The following is a 15676-nucleotide window of genomic DNA, read 5'->3' as shown; positions in this document are numbered from 1 at the left end:
GGTTAACAATTGCCTTAGCAAATGGAGTAAGATTAATTGCACTATGTTGGCTTACGCTTGTTAAGTTCTGGTTTCTATTGGTTTTGTGCCCTTTTTTTTTAATAAGAATTGTTACATATTTATACTGTTAGGTTGAAACAAAAGCATCCATTCAAAGAAAGCTTAGTGTGAGCAAGAAGCCAGGCCCACCTGGCCCCTCCATCCTGACACAGGTGGAAAACTCCTAACACTATAATACATTTAAGTGCTTTTGGTTTTTAATACATCTTTTAAAACGCTGCTTATTTTTCAAAGGATCAGGATATTCCTGTTGATCTTGTGGAAGAAAACCAGGCAGTTTTGAACGCCGTTTTTGTGAAGCTGGGGCTGTTACGGCTCCTTGGCTACTGGTGCATCACCCCAGAGCTCTGCTCATCCCATATGGATTTTAAAGCCCAAACCACTGCAGGAGCTGGGTGCGATTCCCCAGTGAGTTACTAGGGCTGTGTGCTGAGAACACAGTGGACATTGCACACCCAGTTATTTTAGCAATTGTCTTTCTCAGGGTGGGATGCAGAGTATCTGAAGAGTCCACGCTCAGTCGAAACTCTGTGAGTTTGATAAAATGAGCTGCAGAACATGGTGACTGATGGCTGCCCTTCCTCTGTCTGCAAGCAGAAACACCTCCTGAAAATGAAGGCTGCTGTATCTCTGGTTTGTTCCTGCAAACGGAATTAGTTAAATAATAAATCCCACTGATCAGGGTTTTAATATAAACGCAGAAATCCTTTGAAGTGTAAAAGGTGCTGCGGAAATGCTGCATTTGTGTCACCTAGGTAAACTTCAATTTAAAAGAAAGAAGACAAGAATTTTTATCTTTTATTGGTTATTCTATTCACTTCTATTTTTCACGCTTTCCAGCAGGTGAAAAATAAATCGAAACTGGACTTAGTGCAGTATTCTCTATTCAAACATTTTAATATACATTGCCTGGCAGTGCAAAGGACAGATAATGATGTCAACCTATCTTTTCTGCAGAAATGGATTATTTGGGCCCGTGTTTCATAAAGCGCTGAGCAGACAAAGTCCTGGTTGCGATGTGAGGAGCTGGAAGAATCCGACCCCTCTCCTGGTCCAGCAGAGCTGAGCTCGCTCCTGGTGGTGCCAAACTGCAAACGTCGCTAAAACTGATGATTTAGTAAAACCAGCCTAATGAGGCTCTGGTGAGCGGTTCCTGGTGATGTGGGGAATGCATTCATGGTCTGGCTCAGAATCTGGGGAGGGATCTGCCCCTCTCTATTACACAATTTTGCCAAAATATCTCAGTTAAGCTGGGATCATTTTCAAAACCCTAGTGCCTAAGTAACTTTAAGAGCATGGCTGATTTACTAACATCTATTGCAGGTGGTTTAGCTCACCCAAAGGAACGCACTCCTGATAGAGATTCAGGTGTGTGCCTCTTTGTAGGACCATACCCTTTTTTCTCACAACCTTTGAATTTTGAGCGCAATTTAGCGTTTACTGTGCTGTGTTTTGTTTAGCTTTGCATATGAAGTGGCAGCTGGTCATGGAAACGAATGAATTCAAGATGGAAACGCAGACTTTCACCGTGTGAATCTTGTTCTGGAAGCTTAGGGAGGGTGAGGATGGGAATCCTGCTGGGCTGGATGACTTGCTCGGGTTCCTTTGAGAATCACCCCTGTGCTTTGCTGCTGTGCTCAGGGCTCTGTGGGGTGGCTCTGAATGACCAGCGAGCTCCCAGGGCAGAGCATCCACCCAATTTACAGCTGCCCAGCCTTTGGTACCCGGGGGAGACCGTGTGGCTTCCATGCCCCACAATGCTTGAAGTGATGGACAGGTATGTAAAAAGCATGTAGAAATGAATGGCGGATTGCATTGATGCATCATTTATGAATATCATACAAGCAGAACTTGAGTTTTCCCCGCTGTATTAGAGATGAACTAAATCAATCATTTATAAGGCTGAGAATAAAGACGCTCCAGACAATCTGCTTGACCTGCTGGGTGCTGGGGATTACAAAGGTGGTTCAACGTGGGACCAAGCACTTGTCTAGGAGTCACACTGCAAGTTTTGGAAGGCAAGTGCAAATAAAGGGGTGAAGAGACACACTTTGCATGGATTACGGGAGTTTTCTGTCCCCGGGAGTTGGACTCTGGTCTTTGTGGGTTCCTTCCAGCTCAGGACATTCTATGATTCTATTATGTGATTTCCTGAAGACAAAATGGATGTGAATATGATGCCCTCTGTGTTTAAACAATTCTGTCTGGGAACAAACTGCTTTAAAGGAGCTAAAAAGTAAACCGCAACCTTTTTTATTTTTTAAAGGTTCACTTCTCGCTGTCTTTTACAACAAATACTTGATGCGTTTGCCAGAAGATCGGGGTGAGCGATCAGCGATGTCCTTCGCTGGGCAGGAGTGGGTTGGATCACTAACAGCACTCTGCCGGGCAGAGCCGAAAGGCAAATCACTTCATAAATAACAACCGTTGTGGTTCAAACTCTTACTGAACCTTAATAAATAGAAAGGATATGTATTATCTCTGCCAGCATAAAACCAGCTAATCTTCCTTTCCACTGAGGCTGCTCAAAAGGAGCTTTAAAGCTGAGGTGAGGCAGAGGCTTAAATGTGGTGGTGTCTGCGTGATATCAGATGCAGGGTATTTCCCTTCACAACTTCTTTTCTATAAGAGTGTGTAGCTCACACATTTTCTAGATATGTCTGCAGCATCTGAGCTCCCCAAGTCTTAAAATACCTGCTGCTTTTGTTCTGGACATGACAGCAAAGCAAAGGGTTGGTGCAGCTCGGGCACAAAGCGACAGCCAGAGGGAAAGGGCAGGGGGGGATTTGGGGATGAGTGTGATAAACCCATAGTTACTATACATTAACAGCATGTCTTTGCCAGGAATGGGGCTGTGCCTGAGGCCAGGTCTGTACCAGAGTGGCTGTCCACAGTGCTCTTTATTTCCAATCCTAATCATAATGAACAGGCTTATTCAGGAGGATGTTTCCCAAACTTGTAAGCAAGGGAAGCAAAGGCTGCGTGTGCGTTTTCCTGCGGTGAGTGGAGCCTCAGGAAAAACCCTGCAGACACCCTTGGATTTTATTCTTTTTTTTTCATCTAGATTCCTTACAAACTGCAAAGATTGAAAGCTTTCAATCTCCATATATTTATCTGGAGAAATATTCTGTGAGAGAAATGGAATGGAACGGACTCATAGACTCATTTAGCATTTCTAAACTGATAAATATATTTCTTGGCTGTGCCTGTTAGGGGTGTGTGATACCTATTCTTTCTGCAAATGACTTGTTGGATTTCTTCCCTAGCGCTTAGCTCTATAACGATGTTAGACTGCTAATACCAAATCATCTTGACAACGTTTGCATTTTACCTCTTAGCCTCCGGCTGTTTGGAAAAGGAGGTGGTTTGGGGTCTGGGTTGTCGTTGGAAATTTGCTGTAATGAAAGGCAGCGAAGTGAGGAGTTTGCTGCACGCCCAGCGGGGCTGCTCGGGCTGCGGCATCGGTGCTGCACGAAGCATCGTTAAATGTCACGGGATGCGGTGGAGCATCCTCCCATGGAGATGCGGCTGCCCGGGCCATCTGTGCCAGGAGCCCCTCGCCGCTGGTTCCCTGGGTTCTGAGATGGGTAAATTCTGCACAGCCCAGCCACGAAAAAAGTATTGAAAATCTGCAATGTTCTCTTACCCCTTCCAGGGTTAGATATTGTTTATGCTATATTTATAATAACTAAAAATAATTGAGATATATTTTAGTTTTATACTTCAAAGCACCCTTTTAAAAGCAGATCTTTTCTTACACTGGAGGATGCGAACCTATTTAATTTCTAGAGAACATCCTTTTCATTTTGAGCAATTGTTTTTTTCCTGTTGTCTCATTCTTACTTTAAAGCACTTGTGACCCCAGCCCAGGGTCCGGCGAGTGCAGCTCTCAGGTGAATTCAGTGCTGTGTTTGTGCTGTAAATGCCACCACCTCCATTTCCTTCCCTCTCCAGTAAATAAATACAAAAGTTAACAGGAGGGAAGGGGAGAACGCTCTGAAGTTCGGCCATAAAACCCGTGTTATTGTTTATAGCTGTGGCCCTGTGCTGAAATGCCACAGGAAAATGAGAGTAATAGCGAGTAACAACTGTTTGATCACTCTGACAGGGGAGTTCATGGTGGAGAGGTTTCCCATCAGAGACACGCGGCTGCGCATCTGCTCCACCAGCCAAAGTTACTTTTTAAGAAATGAGGCTTTACAACCCCCTCACACCCCTCTGCAGCACAACTGTGATTTAAGTCGCTCCTTTTGTTGTTCCACAATGCACTTTTGGCTTCCCCAGCGTGGTTTGCTGGCTGCAGATCGTAATTCTGCGGCGCTGAGTGCGGCGAGCACGGCTAAGGTGGGTTGGTTTGAATAGCTATGTGGTTCTCCTTAGTTATTCCCTCATTAAATATGATTTAAATCACACCTTCATCCCACGAAGCTGAGTAATACAGAGGCGGCTGCTGTTAATTAAACCCGTCGGTGGTGTCTGATTTTTCATGGCCCTCGGTTTTTGGCTGAGCTCCATGTGCGAAATGGAAAGTCCAGTGTTCTGGTGCTGGAGCCGCCGGCAGCCCCGGGCACCCGACCCGAGGAGCCGGGCTGTGGAGCAGCACATTGGCGAGGGGTTTTTACACCGTCTGGTTTTCTGGCTGTGCCGGCAAGCGTTGCTGTGCTATGGGCTTGGCAGAGAGGAGCAGCAAGGCGCAGCTTTATGATGAAGTGGTGCCTTGCTGGCATCACTTCAAGTGTTTCAGACGGAACAATGTCCCATCTGTTTTTTTTGTAAAAAGTAGATGTGAAGAATTCCTGCAAAGGTTTTTGGTGTTGAAGCCAAGCAGCCCTGTTTGCCCGGGGTTGGTGTTGTCTGTGCTGGGGCACTGGGGGGACGCTGCCACCTCCATCAAACCTCGCCTGGTTCCCCTAAAACTGGACCCTCCTTTGCTATTTAGCCCACGTGTAGCATGACCTGCCCTTATAGACACTAATTAAAACTACCTGTGTAGCAATTTGCCCACGTACCATTGATGGACATCTATTTAGTAAAGAGTTCAGCCACTTTATTAACATTAATGAATGATGGTAGACTTTTTTTTGCCCTTTTTACGAAGGTCATGCACAAATCATCGCATTATCAGACTTAATTACAACAAGTTAATTTGTTTCTTGCCTGCTGCGCAGCTGTTTAGGAAAACACATTTTGTACTTCATATATCACGCATCTGTGGGATTGCTCTTCATGCTATAGTAATATAGTCATTATAACTGGCCGGGGTTGATGTGAGAGGGATTGTTGATTAATTATTTTTCGGTTCCTTGCCTGCCAAATCCATTAATGACGATGATGTACTTTGTACAATGCCACCCTTGTCCCCAGCTGTGTGTCATTTCTATGTTTCCTTCTAGAAAAATACAAATGCTAGTATTATAACGATAGATAATGGATGGCACTGCTGCACAGGATGTGCTGCTTACCAGACCTGCGTGTGTCCTTTGGTGTCTCCTGCCGTTGCAGAGAGATCTTTCTGCTGTTTCTTGGCCCTGTCCCGCCGTTCCCATCTCAGTTCTGCTCTAGGAGGTGATGGTGCAACATCCTGCACCTTTTTCACGCTTTCTTGTTCTTTCTGAATCCTTTGCTAAAAGTAGGTGGCACACCAAGAAGGAAACTCAAGTCCAAATCACCTTAGCAGTAGCAAAGTCCACTGACGTGTTTCTTAGTGCCAGCTGAGCAATTGTTTCCTGAAAGCAATTTCCTCCTGGTGAGAGCGGTGCCTCCCTGGAAGCGAAGTTCTCATGAAATCGCATCCCGGGTTGGGATCGCACTGTTCCCCCTGCCCCCGGAGCCCCATTCCCGCAGCAGAACCCCCCATCCAGGAGGATTTTTAAAGGTTGTTTGATTACCATGGTGGGAAGAAGTTGCACGTTATTTCCAGGCTGGGGAGGTGCTGCAGTCGGTGTCTTGCAAAAATGAACGTAAAACCTCCCTGACCTGTGCACTGCTCCGCCAGCAGCTGTCAGAGAAGTCCCTTGCAGATACAGAGAGCTCAGGCTTATAAAAGGCTAATAATTCACATTTATAGGCACTTTACGTTCAGTATTTGCAAGCCCAAAAGGATCTTTATAGTAAATTAATTGGTGTAAGTGGCAGATGTGTTGCTGCAGGGCGCAGTGCTGGGACTCGGAGTGGGTTTCCCAGGCTGAGGAGATGTCAGGTAGGCAGGTGGATGGAAGGCAAGTGAACAGCCATGATTTGGCAGGTTTAGATTGGATATCAGGAAAGGATTCTTCCCCAAAGGGCTGTGGGGCATTGGACCAGGCTGCCCAGGGCAGTGCTGGAGTCACCATTCCTGGAGGGTTGGACAGACGGACATGAGGTTCTCAGGACATGGGGCAGTGGGGTTATGGTTGGACCTGATGATCTTGAGGGTCTCTTCCAACCAAAATGATACTATGACTGGCTTTTTTTCTTTATTTTCTTCCTTCCCCTGTTCCAGTAAGAAATCCCCTGCTGCTTGTAAATATACCCAGGAGACAGAATAAGTGCCGCAGCCAGATAAGTCAGCATGAGTAGAATCACATTTTGTAGGGGGTTTTGGTAGCCTGTAGCTCATCATAATTATTCAGAGGAACCAGCCAAACTGTTTAAATACCCTGCAAGCCATCCTAGGAACCTGGAATAGCTGAGAGGATTGCTGGAAATGACAAGTATAAAGCGACAATCTGCTTGGGTAATAACTCCAGGATGCCTCTTGCTTCCTCTGGCCCCACTTGCTGGGCTTGGTTCTCTTGGTTGGCATAGAAGTCAAAATATGAGCTGTGAAGTCAGAAGAATGAAAACATAACCAGCAGTAACACGCTTGTTTTCATCAATGGATGCCTGGGTTTTGGAAAGGGATTTTATGGGCTTTATAGATCTTATTTAAAAGTAAATTTTGAAACTGCTTTCAAATAGTTACTGAGAACCTTCTACTGATAACAGTGTTAGAAAGTGAAGAGTAATAATCCTAAGGGATCTGCTGCGGAGTTTTGCTGTGTGCTGGGAAGGGTGCGGGGGAGCTGGAACGGAGCCTTTGCAGCCGGGTTTGGAAACAACAGAGTAGTTTGCAGGGCGATAACAAAACCAGAAGAGTTTGGTGTGCTGTGCAGCTCTTATTTCCTTCCTTGCATAGAAAGCAGAGAAAGGAGAGCAGGAAGGTTGTAGTCTTCACTAAGTCCTAATTATCCCGTGATTATGCCCACAGCAGGGAGGAGGTTTTCAAAAGCACGGTTTCTGTAGGAAATCCAGAAAACTGGCTGGGTAGTTCCATAGTCCCATTTACATGCCCAGCAAAGCAGTGGTGGGGCCAGGCTCAATACTCCGAGATGTGTTGTGCCTGAAAAAACAGATTGTACCTAAAAGCTGCTTGGATTTGTACCATGGGATGTGCTGTAGGAAAGTTTGTTCACTTCTTTCCTTCCCTGCCGCAGGCACAAAACCTGTTTGGTTCAGTGTCTGTCCTGCTGCATGTTTTAGTCTGGGACATAAAGTTCTCATTTTGTTTTTTATCCCCTTCTTTCTCTGACATTAAGGAATTGCAGGAGGTATTCAGAATAAAGCCTCACACAACTGCCATGGGACTAATTATTGAACTCCTCATCTCTTTCTCCAGGTGCTTGGATTCTCTGGGAATGAGAACCTGAGGCGCGCAGGAGGAGGGAGACCCCCCCTGTAAGCACATCTCCACGGGCTGTAAAATGGGTGTTTTCTGGTTTGGGATTTCTTGCTTCATGGTCCTTATTTCAGCTTCTTGGGCAAAAGGCGGCTGAGACCCAGCCGTCCTCTCCCATCTTTCCAAAGGTCAGCTCTTCAAATGCATTTAAAAAAAGAGAGAGAATATAGAAAGCAGCTGGTTTGTATTCATATACAGTTCCCTAGATTGCTCACAGAATGCAGCTCACTGTGAGGTGCACTTGCACCTTCCATGCTCCCAGTAGCCACCGGTAGGAAATATCTCATTAAAATAATATTACATATTTCTTATGGTAGGAATTGTATACAATGGTGTATTGGGCACTGCACAGGCTGTACTGCCAACTCTAGGAATGCTGGACACTGTTTTCCTACTACATTTATTTCTTGCTTTGTTAGGTAACATAATTTCATACTATTTCTGTGGCAGAAATAAGATAATGGCAATTTTGGCAGCATCACTTTTCGGTATGAATGGAAACAGTGCTCTATGCAGGGCCCATAATGAGGTTGTTTTCATTTACATTTGATGAAGATGGATACAAACTGAAATATCTCCTGGTACTTTTTTCATAGAGTTAAATAAATATATTGAGTATACACATAAATGCAATAAACATCTAAATACAGTTAACACACTGAATAAATACATAGGGTCTCTGTACACTGACTCCTTCTGATGTCTGAGGAGGGAAAGCAGCTACTTGAGGAGCATTAATGCAAATATTTGTATCAAGCAGTGCAGGGGGGTCCTTACAAGGGGGTTTTGGTTTATTTGGTTGCTGGATTATCCCAGAGTTATTACAGCCCTTGGCAATTGGCAGCCAAAGCTTCAAGCACTCTCTCATGTATTAAAGAACGTGTGTTATTCTTAAGTAACAGTGAAGCCTGCATGCAGGACAAAATTCAATATTATTAGCCAGAGCTTGACGAAAATGAGTAATATTTACAAAACTTTTTTCCCCCCTATTCCTAGAGTATTTTAGTTCCTGTTTAGTGTTATTCGCCTGTGTGTTTGCAGAGCAGATCTCCCCAGACACAGGTGGGGATGCCGAGGGTTGTTTTGCCATGGCAGCTCCGCTCCCCTGCGGGGTCTGAGCAGCCAGAAACGCTCAGCCCAGCTGGGCATCCTCACAAAAATACCGTTAGGAGGAAAGTCCTATAAGCAAAGGTCAGAGAAATGAGTGGGAAAATCCCTGTGAGTCTAAGCAACATCCCTGTCACAGGAGGGGAAAGAAGGCACTGACAACCCTGCCACGGGGGCACTTTGAATTTTTTAGGATGGCAAATATGGAAGGAAATCTGTGTCAGAATTTGTGTCCCAGCCTTGGAGAGCTACTGGAGGGCACGGGGGGGTCTGTGCATTCTGCTCCGGACCCTCCAGAGAGCAGGGGCTGGGGGACACAGTGTGGGAACGCAGGGGATTGAGACATCGCAAGGTGAAATCCCGAACATTTGAGCAAAGCTGTCGTGAGCAGAGGACAAAAATACCGGTTACAAAACCAGCGGTAGTGGCCTTGTATTTTGTGTTCTGCAGCTTGGCAGCTCAGCAGGACACGGCTGCTGCTCCACCGGCTGCTGCCCGCTCCGGTACCCACGGCACAGCCCAGCACCGCTCGCAGCCCAGCACCGCTCGCAGCCCAGCACCGCTCGCAGCCCAGCACCGCTCGCAGCCCAGCACCGCTCGCAGCCCAGCACCGCTCGCAGCCCAGCACCGCTCGCAGCAGCGTGCGAATGTCCAGCAGGTATCACCCGCCACCTTAGGCCCTCACCAATTAACTTTTGCTTGGAGCAAGGTTTTGATGAGACGACAACCAGCAGCAATTCCAGCTCCGGGCTGCCTGGAGAGGGAGGTACAGCCTCAGGAACAGCAGAGCCGTGTGTCACCTGTCAACGCGGAGTCCGAGCCCTTCCCCGCATCTCTGGGGTGAGATTTGGTTTGCAAAAAAATGTCCTTTTCAGGGTACTCACCTAAGGCGGGTTGTGTGCAACTGCCGTGTAGCAGCATCCTCTCCATCTGTCTGTGTGCTGGGGCTGTCTGTCCAAGCAGCCGTGCCAGAGCATCGCCTGACAAGCTGGGCTGGTGTCACTTTGGTGGGGCTGGTGTCACCTTGGTAGGTTTGGCCGCTGCAGCGGTTTTGCCTTTGGTGCATCTTTGGTGGGGAATTACGTGGGGTTCATGGGCAGCGCGATGAGGTTTGTGAGGGCCCCTTCACGGAATTTCTAGGAAAATCTATGCTTTCTGTGTGGTTATGTCCTGCTGATGCTCTGGTGAGAAAACGATAACGCGGAGCTTTTAAAAAGGGAAGAGAAAAGGAATGGAATGCATTTTTGAGCAGTTAAGATGACTTTTTAAAATAAATAAATTGTTGAGATCAAAACATTTTGCTTAGTAATTAGGAATTTCATTTTTCCTGTAGCTAATGGTGTTTGCAATGCTGTGCTTTGCTGGATAATTTTTAATTAGGAGTTAGGACACGGATTCAAGCTCCAAAACTATCGTATGTTTATGCTCATCCATTTTCTTGAGTCTTTCTGGAGATAATGAGTCCTGCCTCCCTTCCTCAGTGTCAAATGCAAGTTTGACATTTTTGCTTGTAAATAGATTACAAAAATTAATCCCAGGCTTTAATAAGGTCTTTCATTATGCTATGGGGAAGGTAATTTATGCTTATAAAGCCTGTTCCAACCTAATAGGTGTGAAAGGAAAGAACACTTGAGCTCTCTACTGCTGACAAGAACATTGCATCTGGAAAACAGAAGTCATGGTGGGTTCGTTTTGCTGACACTATTGAAGATAAATATCAGTCCCACAAGCATGAACTGGAAGATATATCTTTAAAGATAAGGAAAGTGTGGTTTAGACCGGCACAGCCCAAATACAACTATAGCTGCACACAATTGTGAAATTCCTTCATAAAGCTTTGCCTTCATTTGCCATTAAAATTAAGGGGTACTGATTCTCAGGTGAAGGATAGAGATGTATATATATATATTATTTTTTTCCCCTGCATCATCTAGAGATTCGCTCTGATAATGTCAAAATCCTCACGAGTGGAAGGGAAGGTCTGGCTTCATTTTCTTGGCTCGGTTGATGTTGCCCTGTAATATGTGAGTAGCTCTTCAGCAAACCTGTGGTCCCGGGGACTTTGGGCAGGGTGAAGGTTTTGGAAACCCAGATAAGAGACAAGAATAACCCAGCCAGAAGGTCAGAGAGTATGAAAAACAGGTTTTGTGTGTGAAAAAGCGAGTGGTTTTGGGAGGATCCTGTGCGCTGAGCGTGGAGCACCAGCCGTTTACCCCTGGATGCTGCAATTCACACCTGGCTCCAGAGGCAAAATGAACTGGTGGTCTCAACCCTGCAAATGCCATTTAAAGAAAGTCGATAAGCCCAATTCCAGCCCCAGGGTAGGGTGAAGCAAGGCTGACATGAGCTGAAGAAGTAAAGACAGTGGCAAAAATGTACCCAAAGCCTGGCTAACCCTTACTTGGTTTGAACATTGCAGCTTCACAAACGCTTATTGTTTCCTTCACGATGGTTCTTTAAAAAAAGAAAAGAAATGGCCCCAAATTGTCCCCTAGAAAGAGAATAGAAAGGTTCCCTTAACATAAGCACAATCTGAATGGTCATGAGATCAAAGCCTGTTCTCGGTTAAAGCCATCAGTGGGCAATAAACACCCTAATAACCCATTTAACTCCTTTGGTTGTGATCTACCTGGTGGGGGCTGCAAAATGGCTTTACAAAAGGTGAAGTCTCTGTTAGTTCTGATTGCTCGGTGTGTTTTAAATTAGCAGAAAGCTGTGCCTCTCAGAACTACTGCTTTTGTAATTAGCCTTGTGTACTTTGCTATGGCTTAATAAAGTGAGTGAATGCCTAGGGAGAGACAAAAAAACAAGCTCTGCTTTACTTGGGATAAGAAAGGCATTTTCTTCTTAAGTTGGTTGTTTAGGAGTTGCTTTAATTATAATGAGTAAACTGAGGGTACTTGTATTAATATAATTGATGTTACCATAACGTGATTTGCTGGTGCCTTGTAGCCATTCCACACCCTGAATAACTGAGGTGGGCATACGCAGTCCTCGGAAAGGGGTAAAACTGGTGCAAGTTAATGCTTCCAAGTCAGGCCAACTGCTGCCAAAAGCTGCCATCGACCTGTGCTTCACGCAATTTGGGTAACATTGTGGTTCACAGCTGTGCTCAGGTTATTGCAATCTTTACTACCCTGATAGGTACAGAAAATGAGCCAGAAGCAGAGTTTCTAGCCCCAGGGTGCAGTCTGAGGAGGTGGCTGAGCCCAGGATTGAGCTCACCTGGGCTCGACCCAGAGTCCTGCCTGTTCTCCAGGGCCTGCTCTACACTGCAGCTCGGCTTTTGGGTTATATTTATACCCAGATAACTTGCTTTCCATGACGAAATTTCTTTTCTGGCACGGTCTGCATCTATCATTAAATCAAAATCTTTCTGGAAACAGAACAGAGACTCGAACTTCAAAGCTTGCCACTGTTTTCCGCGGAGCTCTTGCTGGTTGCCTGGGAGGCTTATCTGAAATTATGCATGGAGATGGGCAGAGAGGAATGATTTCCAAAGTCATCATAATTATGCCCTTGAGTGGGCAGGAGTTGGAAAGCGCTTGGGGTGCAGGAGGCGAGGGGGCAGAGGCAGCTCCTACCCTCCCTTCAGCTGCATCACACCCAGCGCCAGCATCCCAGAAAACCCAGGGGGACAAACCCCCAGGGATGGTTTTCTCTCTCTCATCCCTCCGGAGCATCTAGCAAAGCCTCATTTTACATGTGCTTTCCATATCGTCTGCTCTTGCTGCCTTTAGGAGTCTGATGGGTACAAAGACAACAAAATGCTGTCTGACATGATGCCCTTTGCAGCCAACAGAGGATCCTCCCAGGACAGCCTGGGATCTCAGCCACGCTGTGCTTAAAACATTAAAAGGCCTCTTTTACCTTAAAATGTTGTCACTTTTTAAAGACTTATATAGTTGTGCATTTCTGTTCATATTATCATGATCTATCAAACTGGAAGGTAATTAAGTCTCAGACAGACAAAGAGTTTTGCAGTGTCTGGGGAATTCAATGTGTTGGTACACGCAGCCCCTCTCCAGCTGCAAACCTCTGTCTGCTGCGTCTTGGGTGAGAAGTGTTAACTTCAAACAGCTTTTAAACAGTGAAGAAGGGTCTTGCTGTGTTCTACAAAGCGCTGCTGTCAGGAGCCAGGTCCTGATGCACTAATCAGTGTGTGTCTGATGAGATAAGGCTCTTAACTTGTGGGTTTTGGTAGTGGATGAGAGACTTCATATGGCTTGGTGGGAGCTCAGAGATTAACGTTTGGTTAAATGTACAAGTTGATTTTTCTCCCCTTTTACCAGGATCCTCTCCTTAGCCTGGGAAGCTCTGCAGAAAACCAGCTCCAGGTTTTGTTGCTCAGCTCCCTTGTGCAGGGACGGCGGCGACAGGGGATGTTGGCAGCAGAAGTGCTTTGGATGCTTTCTTTTGCCCTTTTCAATTTACTGTGATTGCAGCCACCGTGATAGAAGATGCGCAGTTTTGGATATTTTCAAGGTTGCCCCATTTTTTTAAAAGAATCATTATTGCTGCAGAGAACAGCGCGGTGTTTGGAGACCACGATGCTGTATATGCCTCTGAATAATTGTCAAGTGTCTCCCAGAGTAAAAAAGCATCACAGACCGTCCTTTCCCAGGTTTTGGTCCATCTCCCTGTGCCAGGGAAACACTGTGAAACACGTACTTAGCTCAGCAAAAGGGTTGTAACTCCCTAATGCAACACAAGCCTTTTCTATACCTATGTTTTACAGCTTGAAATACATACTGTGCTGGTACAGAGCTTAATAGTGCGTATGTATCATATTGTAGGGGACTTGTGGCCCGTGGCTGCCTTCCTTGCATCACACTATGCCTTTCCTTGGGGATCTGCTTTCTCTCCTATGGTGAGTACAGCGAGGGCTCTGTTAATAGATACTGAGTACTCTTTAATTCCCTGAGTGATTTAAAATGTAGTTTTTTAACTTATGCAGACTTTTATGTGTATTGGGTTATTAAATGCCCAGTATAGCTGTGTCTTGTATGTATTTAATTGGGTTTCCATAGAAGTCGATGGAAGCAGTTCTATAATTCACTGGGACTTTGTATACCTGATAAACAGTCGGAAACAGGTTTCACGCAGTACTGTGGGTAAAACGGAAGGTCGCTATCATATTCTTAGAGCCTAATACACAGTCAGACACTACTGTGATCTAATTAATTAGGCTCTGCTTAATTAGGCTCAAGTGAGAGATTGCAGAACATGAAGCCCACTGGAGGTATAGCTGATAACATTGTTATTTAGAAAACCCAGAGTGTTTCTGAGTTTGCCCAAAAGGTTGTGAACTGAAACATGGCCTGCGTAAAACCCGTTGATCTCGTAAAGCCCATTGACCACGGGCCAGCCCTCCTGGCACATCTCCATCCAGCTCCCCGTGCGTTCCACCGGCGTGGCTTAGGGTTTCACCACGAAGGATGCGCAGACCAAACCTCGCTCAGGTCTCCTGCAGCCCATCCGCACCGCTCAGCTTTGCTGCCTTGGCAGGACCCATCCTGCCCTGCGTGGCTCCTGCTCTCACAGATGCGCTGCGTCCTCCTCTCCTGCGAGTTTTGGCTTGCATGTGCTTGTTTACTTTATGTATATGATGTAAATCCACATAGTACTCATTCGCACAGCTGGTTTTGGCAGGGAGAGGAGAGGTGCTGGACAGGGCTGTGACACCGGAGGGTTGCAGCTCACTGCACACCACTCGGACCCGACTCCTCTTAAAATGGGGCTGCCCCCCAACTTCATTTATCTGCAGCACAGATTCGCACCAGCCACCTTTCTCCATAGCCCAGGATGAGAACTGACTGGCTCCTTCAAACGATCCCTGCTGATTTGTGGATCAATTCTCAGTTAATACCAAAGTTATAAGATATTTATTCACTCCTGGCTACTTGGGTTGTGCCAGAAGTTCACCTTGGGGGATTATGCTCTCAGTAAAGGTTTTGATAAAAAATTAAAATGCCCTTTTGTTGTCTTGCAAGTCATTATATTCACCTGATAAAAATGATTTTATACCTAACTCTGCCTATTAATCAAAAAGGTCAGTACAATAAATAGATTTTATCTTTTCTGCTAGGAACCTTACCTCCCCATGGTCTTAGGAGCTGATTATAAGAGAAGGTGTAGACAAAGGCACAGGATCTCACCAACTGGTTGGATCAATGTGACACAGAGACAGGAATTATTGTTGAGAACTTAGGGGGAAGAAATAAAGCGCTTTGATGCCAGGGAGAAGTAAGATTGCCCGAGTTTTCAACCTCCAGGCATCAAAGGTGAATGAGGTAGCTTCATTCATCTTAATACATTTATTTTGTCACCTGGTTCTGAATGAGGTTGGTTTTCCTTTGCTTGAGATATATATGTGTGTGAATATATATATATATATATATAGAGAGAGAGAGATATATATATATATGCAATATGTATATCTATATTCTCCATACCGTTGCTTTCATAAACCTGCCCATGAAACTACTGACTTTTTCCGTTACATCTGATTACAAACTCAGGGCAAAGATAGAGTTTCTGCTCAGTAAAGCCCTGGGTTTTGCATTTATTGCTCTACTCGCGGATGCCCTGAAATCACCACCCTGCCGTAGAAGCGGAGGTGCTGGCGGAGTCCCGGGCTTTGCAGCGGGGTTTTGGGGTGACGTGTTGCCAGGACACCTGGCACACATGGAACCATGGAGCTGGTTTCCCCTGGGAATCTGCAGGTCCTGCTGGTTTTGTGGGCTTTGTCCTTTGCTTCATTAATATTTTGCTCATCTGCAGCAACCCCCAGCTCTCTGAATTCCCGGCGGT

General features: G+C 45.7%; 1 long non-coding RNA gene across 1 annotated transcript; it reads right to left on the bottom strand.

The window, feature by feature from the left end:
* Positions 1-5085: 5085 nt before the first annotated feature.
* On the bottom strand, positions 5086-10019 carry LOC139828685 (uncharacterized). The gene is made up of 2 exons (XR_011740593.1): positions 9748-10019; positions 5086-6861 (listed from the first exon to the last, which is right to left on the bottom strand). It is a non-coding gene; the product is annotated as an uncharacterized lncRNA (long non-coding RNA).
* Between the last annotated feature and the right edge of the window lie 5657 nt (positions 10020-15676).

This window comes from Patagioenas fasciata, chromosome 10, assembly GCF_037038585.1.
Source record: "Patagioenas fasciata isolate bPatFas1 chromosome 10, bPatFas1.hap1, whole genome shotgun sequence".
NCBI classification, from domain to species: Eukaryota; Metazoa; Chordata; class Aves; order Columbiformes; family Columbidae; genus Patagioenas; species Patagioenas fasciata.
This window is presented reverse-complemented; position numbering and strand designations above follow the sequence as displayed.